The following is a 20,406-nucleotide window of genomic DNA, read 5'->3' as shown; positions in this document are numbered from 1 at the left end:
CTCATTTAGAATATTGCCTTCAAAAAGATATAAAAAGAATGGAGTCGGTCCAGAGGAAGGCTACTAAAATGGTGTGTGGTCTTCGTGATAAGGTGTATGGGGACAGAGTTAAAGATCTCAATCTGTATACTTTGGAGAAAAGGCAGGAGAGGGGAGATATGATAGAGTCATTTAAATACCTTCATAATATAAATGTGCATGAGTAGAGTCTCATTTGAAAGTAAACTCTGCAATGAGGGCATAGGATGAAGTTAAGAGGTGATAGGCTCCAGAGTAATCTGAGGAAATACTTTTTTACGGAAAGGTCTCTCCCCTCCCCATTCTCTCCTGACCCCTGAAGTGACTTTGGAGTGTGAAATGAAGCAAAGGGTTGTTGTTTTTTGTTTTGTTTTTTTTTGGAACATCTGTGTATGGCAGTCTATGCAGAGCAATTATGTTTTTGCTTTTACTGCTTCTAGTTTTACTTCACTGAGATCACTGCCTTCATTTTTCTATCTGGTCTGTCTAGCCATGCCATCTATTATACCCTCCTCTCCCTTAAAGATCTAACATACTTTTCCCAAACTTTCTTGAGTTCAGATACACTTTTTGTCTCCACCTCCACTGGTAGGCTGTTCCAAGCATTCATCATCTTTTCTGTGAAAAAGTATTTTCTGAGGTTACTTCTGAATCTATCCCCTTTCACCTTCCTTGTGACCCCTCATTCCAGAGATTTGTCTCATATGCATTTATGCCATGTAGGTATTTATGAGCATCTCTATCATAGCTCCCTTCTCCTGCCTTTCCTCCAAAGTATATATGGTGAAATCTTTAAGTCTGTCCTGTACTTATGATGAAGACCACCAACCATTTTAGTAGCCTTCCTCTGGACCAATTCCATCCTGTTTATATCTTTTTGAATGTGTGGTCTCCAGAATTGTATACAATATTCTAAATGAGGTCTCACCAGAGTCTTATACATTCAATACCTCCTTTTTCCTACTGGCCATTCCTCTCCCTATGCACCCAAGCATCCTTCTAGCTTTCACAGTTGTCTTTTCAACCTGTTTGGCCACCTTAAGATCATTAAATACTATCACATGCAAATCCCGTTCCTCTTTTGTGCACAAATGTATTTTACCTCCTTAAACTGTACTGTTCCCAAATGCATGACCTTGCATTTCTTAGCAATAAATCTTAGCTTCCAAATTTCAGACCATTCTTCAAGCTTCGCTAGGTCCTTCCTCATGTTATCCACACCATCAGGGATGTCCACTCTATTGCAGATTTTAGTATCATCCGCAAAGAGGCAAATCTTATTCAGACAGCTTGCTGGTGGCCATGAAGCTTCTGCACCTGTAATTTAAGTAAGTGTTGAGTTTTTTTATTGTTCATAACCAAAAAGAATTATGCTGTTACTGCTTTTCCAATATTTGTGGTTTTCAGCTTGGTTGGGGTTTTTTTTTCTCTCTTCCCGGGTATTTGTTTTCAGGAGGGCTTGTTTTATTTTTCCTTCCACCAGCTTCCTCAGAATATTGGCAGTTTTCTTTCTGGCTTAGTGGTTGCTCGCCTCTCAGTCTGAGGTGAGCATGATTGTGTGCTATGTTTGAAAAAAAAAAAAAAAAAATGGTATCTGTTATTGAGCACATTTTCTGTCTAAGCCAGGCCACACTCCAGTTATGCAGCTGCAATTCAGTGAGGTATCTCATCTGCACAGTCCCCATACTTTTGTGCTGTTTGGCCTTCTATGTTTTTTCCCTGCCTTCTTGTTAGCTAGTGGTACTCAGCTAAATTTGCTAATTTTCTCCATAATGTGACAGTTAATATTAAGCCTTTTTGTAGTGTGCAAATGCAACCGCTTCTTCTTTGGTTCAGTTTTGTGCTGGTTTGATTTACTGCTGCTATCATTCTTAGGGCTTTTGGCTGAACTCCCCTAGGTCAGTGGTCTTCAATGCAAGCCAATGGTGGCCTTCTGAGACTTATTGGGTGACCGGTGAAGACTATACCAGATCCCCCTCCAATGTTCCCTCTAAGTTGTGCAGCTGCAGAACTTTTAGCAGTTTCACCACACAGCTGGTGGTGTTAGGACCAGCACTTTCTCTCTCTGGTACTACTCTCTCACCTTATCCTGCTGCTGCTTTCCTCAGCCTGCTCTCGCAGACCTCACTTCTTTTGAGGCAGAGCCAGCATCCATAGATACATATGGGAAGTTCCCACAGCAGGAAAGCAGCAGCATCTGTAGGAATGCTAGGGGGCATATGGTGGATGTGGGATAGGGGAGAGGGGCAGATGCTGGTGAAAGTGGGAACAGATAGATGTGGGGTAGGTGGAACAGGGGACATGCTAGTAGTAGAGGGGGCAGATTCTGTATAGAAGTGGGAAGATAGAACAGGGAAGAGAAAAGGCAGATGGGGGTGGGACAGAGGAGGGAGATGATGGAACAGGGACAGAGATTCCTGTTGGTACAATAACTAACCACACCATGAAAGCACATTCTGAAGATAAAGCTTAAAAGTTTAATATAGGCCTTCAAATTTGCAATTAGAGGTTACATCAGTATATGTTTAAATATTTTTTATTGATTTCAATATATTATCAAGTATAACTTCTACAGAAAGCAAATGTAACCAAAACATATTACAATCATATAAATCCATACTTAACAAATGTTAAGCAAATTACCGTACAAGAAGAATTATGGTGAAATTAGCTCAAGCCCTCATTGGATCCAAGAATTTTACTAGCGAGAAAAACAAGAAATAACCAATACTAAGAAGTAATGCTGTTCCTATAGATCGGGAACAGAGTTACCATTTTCCTTTTAGAGCTCACGATTGAATTTTCTCCTTGTCCAGACGGGACATAGCCACAAAATTAATCAAATGTTGAGACTCAAAGAATACATATTTAGTTGAGTGATAACGAACAATGCACTTACAGGGATGTCTTAAATAGAATGTAGCCCCTAATGAGATAACCCTTGGTTTTAAAAGAAGAAAGTCGCGTCTACATTTTGCGTTTCCCTTGAAACGTCAGGGAACATTTGAATTTTACAACCAAGGAATTCCTTCTGTTTATTCTTTAGAAATAGTGGTTGCATCAGTATATATGATTTGTAGATTTGAAAGATTATTGCTAATATAATGGCTAATATAGCCATTATATTAGCAATAATATTCTTTATGGCTTTAGCCCCAGTTATATGAAGAATATTTTGACAATTTATACTATTTCTAGGAGTTTTTGTTTATTCACCGCTGTTTCCAGTTTTATTCAGTTGTTATCCATAATGTCACTCTGTTCTGATATGCATTAGGACATCTGAGGAAGGAGTGTTTCTCTGAAACACGGACCATGTCGGGTCCTATAAGTCCTTTTGGAAACAAACTGTTTTATGTTTTTTATGAATAAAGTCTTGGCGTCCTGTACACCCCCACTGCAGTTTTTGGTTTTTGTTCTTCGTTTCGTCACCTTACTGCAGTTCATTTGGATTTTCTGTTTGTTGTTGCCATGATCTATTACCACATAAACTACAGAACATTGATATCTCTGATTCAATTTTATATTGATTCAATGGGTTTCAAAAAAGCAAAATTATGTACCGTACTTATGTTGTGTACCACACAGATTTCAGGCTGCAGAGATCCCCAGTTGTTTTCCATATTATTTTCAGCTCCTTATGGACTGAATGCAATGCAATAGGGCTATCTTATTATATAAGCAGGATCTTCAAAAGGTTTCCACACTTTTATTTTTAAATACTATTTATTAAATATCTCAAAAGCAAATTACATCACTTTTCCAAATAATTACCCTGTTTTACATTACATTTTCCCCAGCGTCCTACTAGCTCTTCATGTATGCATCAGAAAGAATGTTTTTGGTTGAACGTATAGCCACTAATGCACTGCTGCTTTCACATCATCATCACAGGAAAATCTTCAGTCCCTTAAAGCTTCTTTGAGTGATCCAAAGAAGTAGAAATCAGATAGCATTGCTTTCTGGTTCATAGTATTGAACCTATGTTTCATCACCAGTGACTATCTGCTGCAGAAAGTTTTCACCTTCTTTATGATAACGGGTCAAGTGTTGGGAACAAATGCTCCTCTGTCAGTTCCTTAGGCACCCACCTTGCATACACTTTATGGAAGTTAAGGCTGTCATGAATCAGGGAATATTCAGATCCAACACCAACATTCAGCTTTTATGCCATCTGATCAACCATAATTCTGTTTTTGCAAATCAGTTCCAGGGCTCTTCATTCTGCATAGAAGTGGCTATCGCTGGACAACCAGAGCACTCTGCATCAGTAACATTCATACGGCCATTTTCAAACATTTCTATCCACTCATTGATGACTCCACAAGAGAGAATTTTGTCCCCATATTGAGCACACATACGGCGATGAAATTCTGCTCCTAGTACACCTGCCCACAAAAAACCTACATCTTCTCTGGTGCAAATTGTAAGCTAAGCAGCCATCTTCACCTCAGCATAACAGCTCTCCCCCTGTCTTCAAAGTGAGCTGGCTTGCCTGACTGGCTAATCATATAACATTCTATAACACGCCCTCTTACACTTCTCCCACCCCAACCATTTCCTGCAAAAATATGAAAGTGCTTAAACTTTATGGAAGAACCCTTGTATATGCAGATGAATTGCAAATATTTTTCCTTCATATAATTTCTCTGGCTGAAACTTTAAAATATATGGATATTAGTCTTAAACATATTTCTGCTTAGATGTTCACCCACTTAAATTAAACACAGATAAGACAATTCAATTGTGAGTGGGAGAGAAACTGAATCCTCTGCCAACTTCTAATCCTGTCTTAGAAAGAAAGGCCATCCATTTCCAGATGGTGGCTTGTAGTTTAGGAGTTTGGGTTGATTCAGCATTAGAAAGAAAATCTCAATCATGCGGTAGCTTCAGTTTTACAAAAATGATTTTTTATGTCAGATTAAAGTGAATTTCAAAAGCTGGGTCATTTATTTTTTCTTGACTACTGTAAGTCACTGTATTCAGGAATTTCAAAAGCTTTAGTAACTATTTTAATTACTGTAAAATTCTGCAATGAAGATTTTTTTTTTTAAATAAATTCAGATTTGATACAGTGACTTTGCTCTTGAAGGAGCATCTTGGACTGCCAATAATAGCCTGTATTGATTTAAAATTTTATGTTTTTCTTTTGTTTGTGTACAAATTGTCCTTTCTATCTAGTATCTTTTGAAAGATATAGATCAAGCCAGGAGATGCATATTAATAAATTTGAGCTCCCAGCTCTCTCATTTGTATGTCTTGCATTAACACAGAAAATAAGTGTTTGCTGTAGTAGAATTTAGGGGAGGAATTCACTAATGTGAGCCACTGTTAAGATGGGCTATTATACTGCACAAGTTGTGCAAGGTCTCATTGGATAAAATGGGGTCCTATGTTAAAATAGCAAGACTTGTGGTAAAATAAACATCTTAACAGTCGCACACAGTGCAACTCATTACCTGTTGAAATCAGAAATCTAATTAACTACCTCAATGGTTCTTAAACCTGTCCTGGGGGACCCCAGCTAGTTGGGTTTTCAATGAATACACATTACTATTCACACTAGGAATACACTTGAAAATCACTGCGTGTGTGTTCAAATTTTCCACCCAAAAATACAAGTCCACTTTGAAATAAGTCAACTTCTCATTCAAAATATTATTTTGAAAAAATTTTTTTTAAAAAATATGATGTTCTCAGACTCATAGCCAAAATGCCGCAGGATAGGCAAGGGTTACCATGGGACCATCATCGCCACATCAATGTCCCAACCGCCATGCTTTGTTACACTTTTACAATATTTTTGTCACCATCTCATATATATCCAGTGTACTTATCTTTATAGTGTGACTGGCGGTTCTTCCATTTCGTGGCTTGCCTTGCTGTCTGGACATTAATACCCTATTTGACATGGTTAGACTGTACCCTAGGGCAGGGGTAGGCAATACCGGTCCTCGAGAGCTGGAGCCAGGTCAGGTTTTCAGGATATCCACAATAAATATGCATGAGATAGATTTGCATCTCAAGGAGGCAGTGCATGCAAATCCATCTCATACATATTCATTGTGGATATCCTGAAAATCTGACCTGGCTCTGGCTCTCGAGGACCAGAATTGCCTACCCCTGCCCTAGGGTATCCTGTAACCAAAAGATAACTCCAAAAAGCCTGCCAGAGAAACTTAACAAGATACCAAAAAGGAGGCAGAAAAGATCATACGGTTCTCGGAGAGACTGCTTGCTGACCAAACGATTGTGAGCACACAAGTAGTGAGAAATCAAGATGTAATTAATATAATTGAATAATGGAGTGCCCTCAGTGTGATAAGGCAGCGAAGGGAGCAATGCTCCTACGCTTCACATCATGAGACAGGGACCAACCAGTCCCTGCCCCCACACCATCATGGGGTACTTCCAAGGTGTGTGAAATAAATCAAAAACGTGAAAAAAAGTGCAAAATAAAGCACAAAGCAATAACACAAGTGAGGTCAATCAAACAGTCTCTCAGAGAACCTCCCCCAGAGAACTCCCAACAGAATCAAAAAAGCCGACTTAGCTGAAGATGAAAGCAGGTGATAAAACGGTCTCCCGAAAGCAGAGAGATCCGCAGGATACCAGGTCCAACCAAGCCTGGTTTCGGGAACCAAAATCACTTCTCCAGGAACCCAGATTACAGAACACTGAAGACCATCGAGCCGGCTGGGAGAGGGCGGAGATAACAGAGAGAAGCGCAATTGCGCATTAAGAAGCCAAGACTGTTTGATTGACCTCACTTGTGTTATTGCTTTGTGCTTTATTTTGCACTTTTTTCACGTTTTTGATTTATTTCACACACCTTGGAAGTGATGGTGTGGGGGCAGGGACTGGTTGGTCCCTGTCTCATGATGTGAAGCGTAAGAGCATTGCTCCCTTCGCTGCCTTATCACACTGAGGGCACTCCATTATTCAATTATATTAATTACATCTTGATTTCTCACTACTTGTGTGCTCACAATCGTTTGGTCAGCAAGCAGTCTCTCCGAGAACCATATGATCTTTTCTGCCTCCTTTTTGGTATCTAGGGTATCCTGTGGCATTTTGGTTATGGGTCTCAGCACATATATTTTTTTATAAAAATATTTTTTAAAAATATTATTTTGAATGAGGAGTTGACTTATTTCAAAGTGGACTTATGTTTTTTGCTGAATAATGAATATGCATGAGGTGATTTGTATGCCTGTCACCTCTACTATATGCAAATCTGCCTCATGCTTAGTTCATGAAATACAAGTTTGGAACATTGTTCATGGAAAAGTCATTTGAAGATAATGGACTATGATCATCCATGCCTGAGCTGTATTTTGAAAAAGGAGTTAATGATTAATGAGAGTGGGTGATATATTTATGATATTTATGGTAAAGAGTGGGAGATTGAATAAATTAATTCTGAATTGTGAGTATATGTAGCAAGTTCTCTTCTTCTAATTATATATTATATGCTTATTCATTAGGGATATCTTGCAAACCTGACTGGCTGCGGGTCCCCCAGGACAGATTTAAGAACTACTGAGCTACATAATATTGCAAAAAATGTTTGAAAACAGTTTTTTAATTAATATTTTTATAGGTTTCTTTATTTAAAACCTTTATATCCATGCATTTCCGGATGTCCTCCAGCCACAGCTCCGCATGTAGTGTGCTGCGGCATCAAAAAGTTTGTGGCACACAGGCCTACAGCTATAGGTCATGATGGTATATAAACCCCTTGTTTATCATAATTAATAGTAGTAATAGTATTCTGAGACAGATTTAGACCAGGGCATGAGATGGTGCAGAGTTAATTTTGTTAACCCAACGGGTTCATTAGATGGCTCTGCAAATTGTCAGCATTGAAAACAATAAGGGCCATAATCAAAAGAAATGTCTAAGTCCGATTGTGACGTAGGCCACTAGTCGCCCAAAGTCAGCAGCGGCAAAATGTCCATTCTCGAAAAGTACATCTAATTTCTTTTTTTTTTTTTTTTTTTTTTATGAAAATCATCTATCTGTACGTCCAGGCATTTGATCATCCAGATCGCCACTACGTCTATCTTTATACCACATTCTCAATTAAAAATTACAGTTAGAGGTTACAGCATAACAGCACAAATTCAGAGAGAGAACTTATGCGCTGGGGTGGTGTGTGCAGGAGGAGAGAAAAGACCGGGGCTTATACTATCAAGTAAATTTGTTGAAAAAGTGAGTTTTTAGTGCTTTTCTGAATGAGTGGTAAGACAGGGCATTTAGGAGAAGGCCACTTAGAGTATTGTTCCAGATTCCTGCTTGAAGGGATAGTCTCCCTTGGATATGTTTAGCTTGAAATGTGCTGTATTGATGCTGGATGCGAGGCCTTCTGGAATCAATTGTTATAGCTTTGGATGGCAGTTGAAAAAAATGTGCATCCATGCACCAGATACAAAATTATTCTGTCTTTTTAGACAGCAGCAAAAGGATAATTCACTACACTGATTTATGTATTTAGAACTCTGTTCTGCCATAATTCTGAGCACACAGAGGAAATGACTAAGTATTGATGGGGTAACTGTCTTAGCTGGATTTGTTCCTTTTTGAAGCAGGAGTAATCATATTCATTTTTTGTGCTTTAGAAGTGGTGTAAATGTCACACTAGAATAAGTCCTGGTAGGCAGGTCTGTGGGTGCTTATTTATTTAGTTTATTTCTGAAAACTTTAATATACGGCTCATTCAAACATTGTCTTCTCTTGAGTGTCTTCGTAGCTGAACTCATTAGTGGAGAGCAGGGGCAATTCTAACATTTGCCTCAGGCAGAAAAATTGTGGAGTGGCAGCAATTCTTCTCAAATTACCCCTGGAATGGCAGCTTCAGTTTGCTCCCAGTTTATTTCTAGGCATGGCCTAGATGGCACAGAGGGATTGATGTTGGTGAACAGTTACCTCAGAGGAGATGGCTGTTGAGACAGAGGTAGTAATACAGCCATTTGAGACTCCATGACACTTTTTATGCTATTGACCAGGAGAGCTTGAGCTGGGCAAGGAGACACAAAGTGAAAGAAAGGATGATACGAGAGAGAGAGAGCTCAAGAATGAGTGAAAGGAGGAGTAAGGGAGAACTAAAGGATAAATAGGGAAGGAAAGGAAGGAAGATGGGAGGGAGGAAGAACTGAAGGGTAAGTGGGAAATACGTAGCCAGAAATTCATTTTTGGGGAGACTCAAGGGTAGACTGGTGGGGGTCGGGGGGTCGGGGGGGGAGGTATGGATATTCTTTCAGCTCTTTTCTGCCCCACTGTCAATACCACATAATCAATCATACTTTTGCTATTGGGGATTCCCAAACATAGCAGCCAACTTTCCACGCTGATTGGAGGTGCTACACACAACAAAAATAATGCTCCCTCATCAGAGTAATGGAGTTTTCTCAGTATTAGGGGATGCTCAAGCACCCACAGAGCTGGCTTTTATGTGCCCAAGCCCCACCAGTTGAAGCGATTCACTGCCTGAGCCCCTGCCCTTGCTGTCTTGAGCAGTGAGGAAGTTGGTGGCATATTTCAGTCGAATCAAAAAATAAGCCCCTCACATTCAATAACGTCAAAATAATATAATAATAAAAATGGAAAAGCAAAAAAGTGTAGATGTCAGAAATAGACTTATAAACAATTTACAAAACTTTATTCATTTCAGAAATATTATAATATGAAAAGTATCATTAACTTAATAAGATTATTATAAAATCAGTATAAAGATATATAAAAGACTCAAGCCCCACTAGCAAAAATTGTAAGCTTCATGATCATGAATGAAAAAGGGATCCTAATAGCAAAAGTTTCCACCCTTTAAACAATTTTAAATCTAGAAAATATCATCTATATATACCAAGAAGAGTGCTCAGAAGCAAAAGCATCAGTAGTAGAATGAATAGATACAATTTTAAATGTATAAAACAAACATGTTGAGGAAAGTTAGATCCTGCTTCCATCAAAAACATTTTACCCTCCTTGTCCAATCCATCATCCTCTCCAGATTGGACTATTGCAACTTTATCTACTTAAGCCTAACTAAGAAAAACCTCCACAGACTCCAACGGATTCAGAATGCCGCGGCCAAGCTCATCTTCGCTAAAAGTAAATTTGACCATATCTCCCCGCTCCTGGCCAAGCTCCACTGGCTTCCGATAATCGCCAGGGTCCACTATAAATGTGCCTGTTTAACTTTCAAAATCCTATATGGTATCCTCCCTCCCTTTATCCCTCTTTCTTGGAATTCCTCAAACCCTAATACCACCAGGCCCTCCCACAAATTAAAACTATCCTTCCCCTCACTAAAAGGCATTTCCCACACAGGAAAGCTAGGGACCTCCCTCCACTTCAAAAGCATCAGTAGTAGAATGAATAGATACAATTTTAAATGTATAAAACAAACATGTATGGTAGCATAACAGCTTAAAAGATGCAAAAACGATTACATTCAATTACAGTTACAGACAAAGCGAACACAGGCAAAAAAAGCACATGAAAGGGTCACCTGACAATCAAGTGAAAATACCGTGCAAAAAATAAAGAGTTCAATCAGATAAAAAGTGAGAACAAGTTCAGGCAAAATCCAAACAAAAAGAAAATTTAAGGCAAGTGTCCTGAAAGCAAAGCAAGTCCAAAAAAAAGAAACAAAGAAAGAAACAAAGTCCTTAGAATCCTGAAAGCTGGCAGTAGGATCAACCAGGAGATATGTATAAACGTCAGCATCGGAAAGCAGGGAAGAGTTAGGATTATCTGTGTTTAACTTATCTTCTAGACACCTTTCTATATCTGAGATCTCCGTTCTACAGTTGGGGATGTCCTTTGTTCCTTTTGCTCCGGTTGACAAGTATGATATTTATGCTCACCTTCATCGCTTTTTTAGAACCTTGAAATTGAAATTATTCTTTGGTTGGAATACTGTCCCTAATGCCAATCCTTCTTTCATAGACAGTCATCGTATTCCCTCTACCTGGACTCCACCGGGGGATCCTGATGTATTCATTTCTGTGTTCGAAAAATTAGTTCTTAAGGATCTGGATCACCTGCAGACTATCAATTCAAAATTACCTTATAATCTTTCTCAGGCTCAGAATATGGCCATTAAAAATCTTGCCCAAGATCCCACCATTGTAATTACCAGGGTTGACAAGGGTGGCGGAGTTGTAGTCCTTGACTCTACAATATATTTCATGGAAGCTCTTCGTCAACTTTCCGATGCTGACGTTTATACATGTCTCCTGGTTGATCCTACTGCCAGCTTTCAGGTCGAGGTGTTTAAACTTTTATCCCAAGCTCACCAGGAAGGGATTATATCTTCCAAAGAATTTAAATATCTTTACCGTCAGCATCCTGTTATCCCTGTCATTTATTTTCTTCCTAAAATTCATGTCTCTTAATCATCCCCCTGGTCGCCCTATAGTTTCGTGTAGAAATTCCTTGTTTGAACCCCTGTCTCAGTTTATTGATTTTTTTCTTCAACCTTTTGTGTTCAAGATCCCTTCCTATATCCGTGACTCTATGGACTTTATTACCCATCTGTCCAAGATTGAGATCCCTGCCAATAAAAAATATTTCATCATTTTAGTTACCATGGACATCACGGCCCTATACATCAGCATCCCTCAATCTGAAGCTATGCTTACTCTCAGAAAAGTTCTATCTGAGTCCTCTGAGGTTGGCAATTGGATGGAACTCATTATGTCGATGGCGGATTTTGTCATCAACAAAAACTATTTTCGGTTCAATGAGTCCTTTTACATTCAGAAAAAGGGTGTTGCAATGGGGGCCTCTGTTGCCCCCTCCATTGCCTGTTTATTTATGGCTATGTTCGAGGAGGTTTTCATCTATCCCTCTGATTTTTTTCAATATATCCTCTTTTGGAAAAGATATATTGATGATATCTTTTTTATTTGGCAGGGGTCTCCATCTGATCTGGATAATTTTTTGGTTTATTTGAATCAGTGTAATAGTAATATTCAGTTTTTTATGTCTCATAACTCTAATGTTATCAACTTTTTAGATGTTCAACTTCATTATGTTGATTATCATTTTGAGACTTCCATCTTTCGTAAATAAACTGATACCAATACTGTTCTTCACTACCGCAGCTATCATCCCAAAGCCCTGCGCAACAGCATTCCTATGGGCCAAATGCTTAGGCTGAAATGGATATGCTCATCCAAGGATGACTTTAGGGCCCAATGTGGTAACATGGCCCGGAGATTTCAACATCGTGGTTATCCCACATCAGTCATCAAACAAGCCTCCAAACGTGCCATGAATGCTGAACGTCAATGGCTTTTGCATCTCAAAGTTGACAAGGACATCCCTGACTGTAGAATGACATGTGTTCTACCTTTTTCTCCATGTTTCGACAAACACGTCTTCCTACAAAATACTATTGGTCAGCACTGGCATTTGCTTGGGTTTCATCCTGAATTCAAAGAACGTCCCAGATTTGCTTTTAAATGTGGCATAAATCTGGGTGAACAGCTCAAGCACCAGGCAAATGCCACTGCCACCAATACTATTTTGGGTCACACTCTTTGCCATCAATGCAAATACTGTCAATATTCTATGACTATTGATAAAGTTCTTATTCCTAATTCTAACAGATATTTCTTCCTACATCATCAAACTAACTGTAATTCCACCCAGGTGGTGTATGGTATTTTTTGTCCTTGTCAGAAAGTATACATTGGCCAGACTAAGAGAGCTGTAAAATCTCGTATTGCTGAACATTTGAGTTGCATCAGAACATGTAAAGCTGAGGCCCCGTTGGTTGACCATTGGTCTCAACACAATCATTTAGTCTCTGACCTCCGTTTCTGTGTACTCAAATGCTTGGCAGCTCCCGCTGATGGTGACATCTCTCGTTTGCTCACGTATCATGAGCAAAAACTAATTTTTGCCTGGCAGACTGTTATCCCTAATGGTCTGAACAGGGAAATAGAATGGCTGACTTTGAATTAACGTTTTCATGTATTGTTGTGTATCCCTGTCTGTCATGTTCTTGTTGGATTCTTTTTGTGCTGTTGATTTGATCTGTGGACTCCTGTTTAACTTTGATCCAGTTCTGGCTTTTCTTTTAACTTTTCAGATGCTCCCTGGTGCTGTCCTGATGCCTTATTCATGGCACCACCTTAATTAATAGTCTTGTCAACTGTTTCTTGTTTTGCTTAGGATATTTAAATGCATTTGTAGCTCCCTGTCGTCTCTACGTTTGCGTGGCGACGGTGAGTCTTATCTCTGATGAGCCGTGCTTTGACTTCCTGCCCAGTAGGTTTGCTTTTCATCTGTTTGCTTTTGTGTTTTTTAACTTGCTTTTTTGATTTTTTGTTTTTTTCTTTTGTTTTCTGACTTGTTGGCTAGCTCATATTTACTCTTTGGTTCTAGTGGCGTTTCTTCTTTTTGAAAAAGAAAGCTTGAAACACGGCCTGTGTCAAGGAAGAAGGAAGGAGGAAAAATGAGTTAAGAAGAATGTTCATGACTGATTTAGAACTGCCCCTCTTGCTCGTGGGCTTCTTGACTGTGAATTTTTGGTGTGTCCGTGGTGGTCCCTTACCTTACGTCAAAGACTTTAGTATACAGGATTTTCAGTCCCAGGATTTTCAGTCCTAGGATTCTAAGGACTTTGGTTCTTTTTTTTGGACTTGCTTTGCTTTCAGGACATTTGCCTTAAATTTTCTTTTTGTTTGGATTTTACCTGAACTTGTTCTCACTTTTTATCTGATTGAACTCTTTATTTTTTGCACGATATTTTCACTTGATTGTCAGGTGACCCTTTCATGTGCTTTTTTTGCCTGTGTTCGCTTTGTCTGTAATTGTTATTGAATGTAATCATTTTTGCATCTTTTAAGCTGTTATGCTACCATACATGTTTGTTTTATACATTTAAAATTGTATCTATTCATTCTACTACTGATGCTTTTGCTTCTGAGCACTCATCTTGGTATATATAGATGATATTTTCTAGATTTAAAAGTGTTTAAAGGGTGGAAACTTTTGCTATTAGGATCCCTTTTTCATTCATGATCATGAAGCTTACAATTTTTGCTAGTGGGGCTTGAGTCTTTTATATATCTTTATACTGATTTTATAATAGTCTTATTAAGTTAATGATACTTTTCATATTATAATATTTCTGAAATGAATAAAGTTTTTGTAAATTGTTTATAAGTCTATTTCTGACATCTACACTTTTTTGCTTTTCCATTTTTATTATTATATTATTTTGACGTTATTGAATGTGAGGGACTTATTTTTTTATTCGACTACTTTTTGCCCTTCTTATTTGTATACTAATTTTTTTCTCTCTTTTTCTTGGTTGGGCATATTTCAGTCACCAACAAAGCACTCCTGTGCATGCTCAGTTTACATAACATGAACTGAGGAAGCCCAGAAGCACGGGCATAGGCAGCTGAAGCATACCACCCACTTCCTTGCTGCGCAAGCAGTACGGGTAGAGATCCATCAGTGAATCTTTATGGCTAGTGGGGCTTGGACATCCCTACCAGACATTCAACCAGTATCACAATTTTGGAGGGGACCTGTGCCCATAGTGGGCTCATTCTCTTGAATCCCTTCATAGCAACTCCACTGGTATGTGGATAGAGAAGCAAAGAAGATGGAAGGAAGGAGAGATGAAGTTTCAGTACATGGGGAAGGAAAATAAGAGGAATAAGGAGGAAAAGAAGGGAAAGGTTAGAAGAGAGGGATAAATTGGTGGATTATATTTACATTACATAAATATTTATGAATCATTAATATACCCCAATAGGAGTTCAATGTGATTTACAAGTTAATAGGAAGCTGACCAGCACCAGGAATTATAATCTTACATTAAAAATCAAAACATAACCACAGAAGATCTGCTCATCTATTAGAGTGAATGAGATATCTTGCAGACAAATAGATTTTCAAGATCATCTTTACAAAATCATCTGTTAGTGTGAATTAGATATCTTACAAATAAGACTTTAGGCCTTTAAGAAACTCCCATAGTTCTAATCATATTAGAAGAGCTTTCCACCATTTTGCTGCCAATTATGTGTATTATTTTATATTTAATACCTCCAGGATTTGGAAATCGTAACTTCAGATGATTGCTAATCAAGCTATAGTTGTTCTTAAGAGATGGTAGTTCTACTAAATTCATCATATAGTCTGGGATTTCCCCATGGAAGATCAAGTAAACCAAGCATAAAAATGCCCCTTGCTTTCAAAGGAAGTCAATGTAATCTGAGGTATAAAGGTATCACTTTATCATATCTTATTGCTGAGAATATAAGCCTAGCAGCAACATTCTGGATGGTCTGTAATTTTTTCCATATACAGTAATTACTATACAACCTACATAGAGTCAAACAACAGAAGAAGACCCAATATTTACACAGTGAGTTGAGAAACCAAAAACAAAAGAAACTGTGGAAAAGATGTTCTTGATGTAAGCTTTTATTAAGTCTATATAGGAAATATAGAAACAATCCACATATGCATAAGGTGAAGGGGACCCAACATGGTCCATGTTTCGACAAACACGTCTTCCTCAGGGATGTTAATGTTTGCTATTAAATCAAAAGAACAAATATGGATGTTGAGAAAGTAACATAAACCCGAGAGTATGGATTATTCTACAAAGTCTGCACTCTGATAAACAGAGAGAACATTACAGTAATCTAGTTGAGACAATACAAGTGATTGAGCCAATAGCCAAAAGTGTTCTCTATCAAAGCAATGCCAATTTTCTCTTAATTTTCTCAGTCACAAACACTTTCATAGTTAAAGCTCATATTTGTGCTTCCCATGTCAGATGCCTATCAACTATAATCCTCAAAATTTTCAATTCTGATTCCAGTTTCAGTGGGATATTGTACAATACCAACTGAGTATCATCACTAGTGTTCCTAGCTGGACTTAACAATAAAAATTTGGTTTTATCTTTATTCAGTTTCATACTATCTTCCCAATCATCAACTAGACTTATAACTTCACATACCAAATTGTTAATCTTATTTTAATTCTTGAAAAAGGAAGATAATTGCATAAATGTAACAGATAGCAGAACTCTCAGTGGAGTTAGTGTACAAACAATTTAAACATCTAAGCATCCACAAACATCTCTCCCAATGCACTCAGATTATTAAATGGTCCCCTAACAGCAATCTTAAATGCTAATAATCAAAAATAAGTAAACACTGTCAATTCTTAGGCAAAAATGTAGCTAGGAGACTGTAATTAATTATAATAAAATTCTCATTGTTGGGCTTTTCAAAAAAGGTAGAAATATATGAGGGTGGTTTGAAAAGTATGGTAAAAAAAAAAAAAAAGAAAGTTAAACAACATAGGGGTCCTTTTACTAAGGTACAGTAGCCGTTTTAGCGCATGCTAAACTCTAATGCATGTTAATGCGTCCATTATATCCTATAGACTCATTAGCGCATGTTAATATTTAGTGCACGCTAAAACGGCTACCGCACCTTAGTAAAAGGACCCCATAGTCTCCATTGAGGGCTCTTTTTACTAAGGTGCGCTAGCGTTTTTAGCACATGCTAAAGATTAGCACGCGCTAACCATGCGCTAAATAAAAAAATACTAATGCAAGCTCTGTGGAGACGTTAGCATTTAGCACGCATGGCATTGTAGTGCGCGTTAAGTGTGCGCTAAAACTGCTAGCGCACCTTAGTAAAAGGAGCCCTTAGTCCAGCGAGTTTCCAGTTTTTTTTGTATCATAGAAAAAATAGCTTATGAAGAAAATGGAAACTCACTGGACTTAGTGTATAGCCCTCGATGGAGACTACGTTGTTTAACTTGCTTTTTTACTAAACTTTTCAAACCACCCTCATATACAAAGGAAGGGGTAAGAAAACAATGAAACTAATATTAACTATGACATATTAAATAATCCATATGAATAAAGTAAGATACTTGTAAAAAGTATCAAAAAGTTTTAATGGATTGGTAACTCTTGACCTGCTCTGAGCATTCATGCATTTTTCACACTTCCGTGCAGACCGGACAGTTGTTACAATCCTCAGCAATGTGCCTTTAGGCTCCGATTCTAGTAAGGGTGCTTCCAAAAATGGCACCGACCGCATGTCAATCACACATAGGTACCGTTAAGAGAATTGTGGCTTACGTCTAACATAGTCACTGGTAATGTAGGCCAGGGGTTTGCAGGCCTACAATCTAGGCACCATTTATAGAATACTGTTAAGTCTCATAAATGCAATTTAGGGAAGTTATCTGTTATGGCTTTGCTTTTTTATCCACTCATTATCCCCCCCCCCCTTTAACAAAACCGTAGTGCAGTTTTTAACACTGGCTGCAGCGGTAATGGCTTTGACACTCATAGGAATTCTATAAGCATCGGAGCTGTTACCACTGCAGCCGGTGCTAAAATCCATGCTACGGTTTTGTGTAAAAATACAAAAAAAAATGGGAGGGAGGTATATCAGCAGTGTAATAAAGTGCACTCTTATTTTATAAGAAATATTATTATTTTTTTAATAGATTTTATTAATATTATGATATAAATTAACAAACTTACTATTTAACTGTACAAATCATGATAGTATGTACATATGATTATGTAATAACATACATGAAGTAATACATAGTGGAGTCAGTACATGTGGAGGGGCATAATCAAAAAAAGCGTCTAAGTCCCCTTTTGGCCTAAGTCCTTAAACGTTCAACGCAGAAGCAGGGAAAGTGTCCATAACCAAACCAAACGTCCTTGTTTTGATTATAGCCTTCCTCTGCCTAAACGTCCAATCACCACTACGTCTAAAAGTACACCCACACCACGTCTACACTTTTCAGCCATAATGAAACAAAAAAAACGCCTAAGCCACACACGTCCAACAGAAGGGCTTTTAGGCGAAGGAGGAGCCAGTCCTTCGCCTAAAAACTGGATTCTGTAACCGGTGTCTGTCAAAAACAACACCGGTTACAGAACCTCCCCCACACACACACACAACGATCCAGGCAGGAGGATGCCCAAGCCCTCCTGTCATGTCGAACCGCGACCCCCCCCCCCCCCGACAACATCGGGGCAAGAGGGAGCTCAAGCCCTCTTGCCCCGGCCAACCGCGGCACCCCCGACATATCGGGGCAAGAGGGAGCCCAAACCCTCCTGGCCCCGGTGACCCCCCCCCACCACTACTTGTTCGGGCTAGGAGGGAGCCCAAGCCCTCCTGGCCCCGGTGACCCCCTACCCCCACCCCACACTACATTACGGGCAGGAGGGATCCCAGGCCCTCCTGCCCTCGAAGCAATCCCCCCTCCCCCCAACAACCACCCCCCCATAACCCCCGATCGCCCCCCCAGCCGACCTGCAACCCCCTGACTGACCCCACAACCCGCCCATCCCTACCCCCCTTCCCCGTACCTTGTTTCAGATGGCCGGACAGACGGGTGCCAAACCCGCCTGTCCGGCAGGCAGCCAACGGCAGAATGGGGCCGGATTGGCCCAGCTGTCCCAAAGCCCCACCCACAGGTGGGGTCTAAGGTGCCTGGGCCAATCAGAATAGGCCCGGGAGCCTTAGGCCCCTCCTGGGGGTGGGGCCTGAGGCACATGGGCCGGGTTGGACAACCTGTAAATGTTTTGGTTATACCTGTTGTATGCCTAGGTGTAGGTCGGCCCACCTCCCACCCACTGCCTGCCCTTTCCCCTCCTCTAAACACACCTCTTTTCTCTCTGTGTGTTTAGTGGCAGGGGAAAGGCCTAAACTGTTTTTAGATACATCTAAAAACCAGTTTTGGTTATGGGTACTTGGACGATCAGGCTTTTTGATCTTCCAAGTAGCCATTTAGGACACTTTTAAGACTTTTTTTTTTTTTTGATTATTACCCCCATATTATCCGTAGGAGAAATATTGTGAATATGGAGGAGCACATTCAATGAGCATCATATTAATCTGACAAAAATTAGTCATTATAAGTATTAAACAATATGTTTTAAATTACTCTATGTCAATGGTCCAAAACGCAGTAATTTTGGACAGGGCTCCAAATTTTAAAAAATGTGCCAGTGGATTGATGTTTTCCTGCAATTGCCCCTTCAAACTTGGTAGTAGTGCATCCATGTTCCACCAGACTATGAATTCGACTGTGGATAAATTCTTCCAAGAATGCAGTATGTTCTTAATAGCTAAAAATAATAATATATTGAGGAGGCAAGCATTTGGTTCTGAAAGAGGTTGTGCAAGGCCCTGTTGGCCAAGGACAATAATTTTAATATGTAACGATTCGTGGATCTTCAATATGGATGTGATGGTATGCCAAACCTTGACCCAGTAAACTGTAAGATGAATGCATTGAAATATCATGTGGGGTAGCATTCCCATTGATACCTCACAGGACCAACATAAATTAGAAACTTTGTGTGAGAATTTGCTAAGCTTATATGGGGTCCAATGAGCTCGAAGTAGGAAGAAGTATACTGACTGAAGAACTGAAGCTGATCTAATCGACTTAAAAGCTCTGGATCACACATCTTGCCATAGCTCATCACCTGCAGTAATATCTAAGCCAGTATTCCAAGCAATCATCAATTGTGGCATGGACACAGGCTGCCCTTGACGCAACAAATCATACTATTTGGAAGCTACTCCTTTGAGAGGAGCAGTGCTAGTACATTGATGAAGGAGATCAGGTATGGGTTTTAATTTTTCCATATCTGGAAGCGCTGTATTAACACATTGCTTTAACTCGAGCCATCTGTCAAGTTGATTAATTGGTAAGCTAAATTTATTACATATTTCTTCAAAAGTCATTCAGCAATTATGCTCAAGAAGATCTTGTAAGGTATGGATCTCACAATTTTGCCATATCTTCCAATTCAAAGTAGAGCCTTGGATTTTAAAGGCATCATTATTCCACAAGGAGATCATTGAGGTGTCATTCCATTTGATTTGCATAGCACTGTCAAATTGTTGTAATACTGACATAGTTGAGCAATGAATGTTATTTATTTGCTTTTGTATTTTTGAAGAGGGAGAGATTGACAGAGAAAGTGCAAGCGTGTTGGCACCAAGTAAACTTTTTTCCAGCGCTAGCCATGATGGGGGATTAATTAAAATTTTACTGTGAATCCATATCCACCAATGTTTGGTGGTATCTAAAGAAATCGGGAAAATTGACACCTCTATTTGACTTTCCAATTTTAACCTTGTGTATTGCAATTTGTGGCTTCTTGTTATTCCATAAAAATTTGCTCAGGAGTTGTTCTATACTGTTGTATATTTTCTTATGTAACAGGTAAGGTAGCATGTTTAACACGTAGCAAATCTGAGGCTGGATCATCATTTTTATTGTAGCAAGACGGCCCCTCCAGGTGATTCTAAATGGTGACCATCTATGTGTTAAGTCTTTTAGCAT

The sequence above is a fragment of the Geotrypetes seraphini genome, chromosome 3, assembly GCF_902459505.1.
Source record: "Geotrypetes seraphini chromosome 3, aGeoSer1.1, whole genome shotgun sequence".
NCBI classification, from domain to species: Eukaryota; Metazoa; Chordata; class Amphibia; order Gymnophiona; family Dermophiidae; genus Geotrypetes; species Geotrypetes seraphini.
The sequence above is the reverse complement of the archived record's forward strand: the minus strand, read 5'-3'. Positions refer to the sequence as shown.